Source organism: Patiria miniata, unplaced genomic scaffold (assembly GCF_015706575.1).
Source record: "Patiria miniata isolate m_02_andy unplaced genomic scaffold, ASM1570657v1 HiC_scaffold_29, whole genome shotgun sequence".
Taxonomy (NCBI): Eukaryota; Metazoa; Echinodermata; class Asteroidea; order Valvatida; family Asterinidae; genus Patiria; species Patiria miniata.
The window spans coordinates 26,741,340-26,744,904 of record NW_024037068.1 but is presented as its reverse complement, the minus strand read 5'-3'; positions in this window follow the sequence as shown (position 1 = coordinate 26,744,904).

The window sequence follows — 3,565 nt, the reverse complement described above, 5'->3', positions numbered from 1 at the left end:
TTGTACGCTGACTGAACGGCACAACTATAAACTCCGGCTAACGACGTCAGCTTAAATACACGGTGGTATTTACTCGTACATTTTTACAATGAACACATCGACTGAAGTTCGGTGAACCCGGAGATGGTTTTATTCGGAACCAAATATGAATAAAAGTATTACACCTTTAACAAGAGAGACTACAGACCCGGGGTCGTATTCACAATACTTAATCACACTGAAATCCAACCACCCTGCTAACTTGAGTGGGGCGTTTAATTTAGTATTCACGAAAGAAGAACCCCACTTTGTTTATCTAAGTACATGTAGTGCTAAACTAATAAAGCAATCACTCTTGCTCATGCGCACAACATAAGCGTTATAAAGTTTCCTATGATCAAATTACGGAAGTTCAATCGTTTAAATGAAAGTTTAGACTTGGCCCAAATCTGGGGTTCGCTTGGTCTGTGTCTGTATAGAGCACACACACATCCGTACATTTTGAGCTGTGCTACATTCACTCAAAAATGAGATGCTTGGCAAATTACATTTCGAAAGTCAGGCACAAAGCTGCAACATCAATATTGATAACCAAAACCGAAATAATTATGAACAAACACAGCTATGGCACTTGCTAACAACTCCAATTGACACTGAATAACGTCACCACCGTCTCCAGCATGACCCCACAAGTGGCGTATCCAGATGGAGGGGGGGGGGGACTTTTTGAGAAATATTTTGTTTCCAGCAATTATTCCAATAAATGGTTCGAGAGTTCTGACACCAATCCCCCAAAAAAGAAAACCCGCTCAAAAACCATTACAATGCGCCGTGAAAATGGGAATATAATTTGCAGTATGCATAATAATGGTAAGTTTTGAAGAGCCCCCCCCCCCCCCCATTTGGAAGACTGGTCCGCTCATCATGTCTACATCTCGGCGCGAATGTGCGGTTGCCCCCCCCCCCCCCCCCCCAACCATGACATCGAAAGCTAGATACGCTACTGGACCCCGCACTACAAGACAGAGCCAACCTATCACAGGAACAAGTCAACAACTTCATCCACACCTGATCTCCTCCACTTGTTTGCAGTGGAGGAACCAGTTCTATGACCAATCCACTGGGGCCGCCATGGGATCTCCTCTATCCCCGGTCCTGGCGGATTTGTTCATGGAAGAGTTCGAGAGCATCATCACCATCGAGGCTGCAGACTTCAAACCAGATATGTGGCTACGCTACGCGGACGACACCTTCGTAATTTAGCAGCACCCCTTCATCAAGCTCACCATGGAACAAGAACAGAACAACACCCTAGCCTTCCTCGATGTCTAAAGTTACCCGGCATCTGGATGGCTCCATCTCCCATACAGTACACCGCAAGCCCAAGCACACCGACCGCCACCTACACAGGACATCCTTCCACCACCCACGCTTCAAGTCCGCGGTCAGCAACACCCTACTACGCCGAGCCTGTAACACCTGCAACCAAGTCCGTCTCAAAAAAAGAGCTCCATCACATCAGGACATCCCTCAAGTTCAAAGGCTACAAGAACACCAACACCCACAATCCCAAACCAGCAACCGCACAGGAACAGCGCCCCCTCAATTCAACGCAACTGACACCCTACCCTACATCGGCCACATCTCCCACAAGCTACAACGCGTCTTCAGCCAGGCCAACATCAAGGTCAACCACACTGATCCACACAATAATTATACAAGCCCAACTACAGACACACAAGGACAACACACCCAAGCGCACCTGCAGCATCCTACATCCGACTCACTTCAGCGCACAAGCAACCATTGCATCCTTCCTCCAACATACCCCAGCACACAGGCATCTGGTCACGCCCAACTGCACACGCACAGCCCTAAACCTCCAGCATCATCCACATCTCATCACTCACCCTCCTGAGGACGGACAGAGCGCACTGTCTGAAACGTCGAGATTTACACTCCATCAACCGGTTCTTTCCAGAACCACACTTCTTCCAAGAGGAGATTTCTTTCCACATGGTGTTACCCGCAAATTTTATAATTTAACTAATCCCCAAGCAAAGCTTCAAGTCATGTATAGTGTATAACTTCAAAAGTCAACTGCTGCATTGTTTGCTATTTCTTGTCCACACAAAATGCCTGGTTTTTAAAATATTCCAAGGCCAGGCGCTCCGATGACGCAACCTAAGACACAAAGTTTCGCAGGAAGTTATCGTATTTCATTGGAATCGAAAGTAAATGCTGGCACGACTAAATGGATCCCTTAAAAAATGAGCTCAAAGTTGTTAGTTCATTTAACGATGTTCTTTAAATTGTTTACTGTGTTTACAAAAATTTCAGTGTTAGGTACAAATTACGACTGAACTGTCTCTTTCAGATTATAATAATGATAAAGCCAGCGTTCGTTGATTGCATGGTTGTATAATTTTGATTAATGCTTGTTCATTGATTATGCATGTCATTCTTGAATGAGCAGCACAACTTAATAAACTTATTTCTCAAAGCTCTGCTACATATATAAATTGTGCATCTGTATTTCCATCCACTTTTACAGGAGTTAAATCTACCCCTCCGGGGCGGTTCCTACATTTGACGTTCTTTACTGCATTCAAATTCTCGCTAAAATGAATGACTCTGAGGCAAGTTTGGGTAGTACTTTGTTTAATTTGAACTGGATGTGTCAGGCGAAGTTGGGAACAATAAGGATTTGCTACAGTTTACCCACTGGGACATTATCTTAACAGACTAAGATTCTTGGTTTTTTTTTAATCCGTAATCCGATGGTTAGCATATCATTTTTTTTTTTCATATTTCATCAGTTCACGCTTCTCTGTTTTTTTTTCTTGCACTCACTATCGTTATTTCTTAAACTATGGCTGAATCACTTATTAATGAGGGCGCTCTTCAAAATATGCAATGCATTGCAGTCCTTTATAGCTGAATGAATGGAGTTCTCAGACTCCTAGTTCTTTTCAGAACCTCACAAACTCACGAAAGCGCTTCGTATCACTTGGTGCATCCGTAAACTGACTCTTACTGCTTACTTTACAGTGTAAACCTTCAAATCATATCTAACGTGTTTATTATGCGAGTTTTGTTTAATCTAGACTACATTCCCCCCAAAGTAAATGTAGGTTTTCTTTCGCCATATAAAAAAAAAATGGTTCAGGTTCATTCTAAATAGCTAAAAAGACTACTCTAAAAGACTGTTACGAATCCCCATCAAATATGCATTAATACGTGCTTTGTAATGATGCATTGTTAAAATATCTCGATGTCTATAATTTACATTTAAAAAAAATGGTCATTAAATAAAATCTGAGGGGAACTATATATTTTCAAGTACTCACTCCTGCTTTCAATAGGAATTCATTCCAATAATCTCATCCTGTCTTCAAACGACTACTCTATATTGACATGAGGCAGTATCTCGCAAGAGGCTTTATGAATCGTGCAATTATTGGCTCCATTACCACGTACAAGCATTGGCTTCTGTCAACATCATCAGTTGTATATTAAGACAAATTTGGTTGATTGATCGAATAAATTGAATATATGTTTGACCTAAAGCAACCAAATCCGAGCC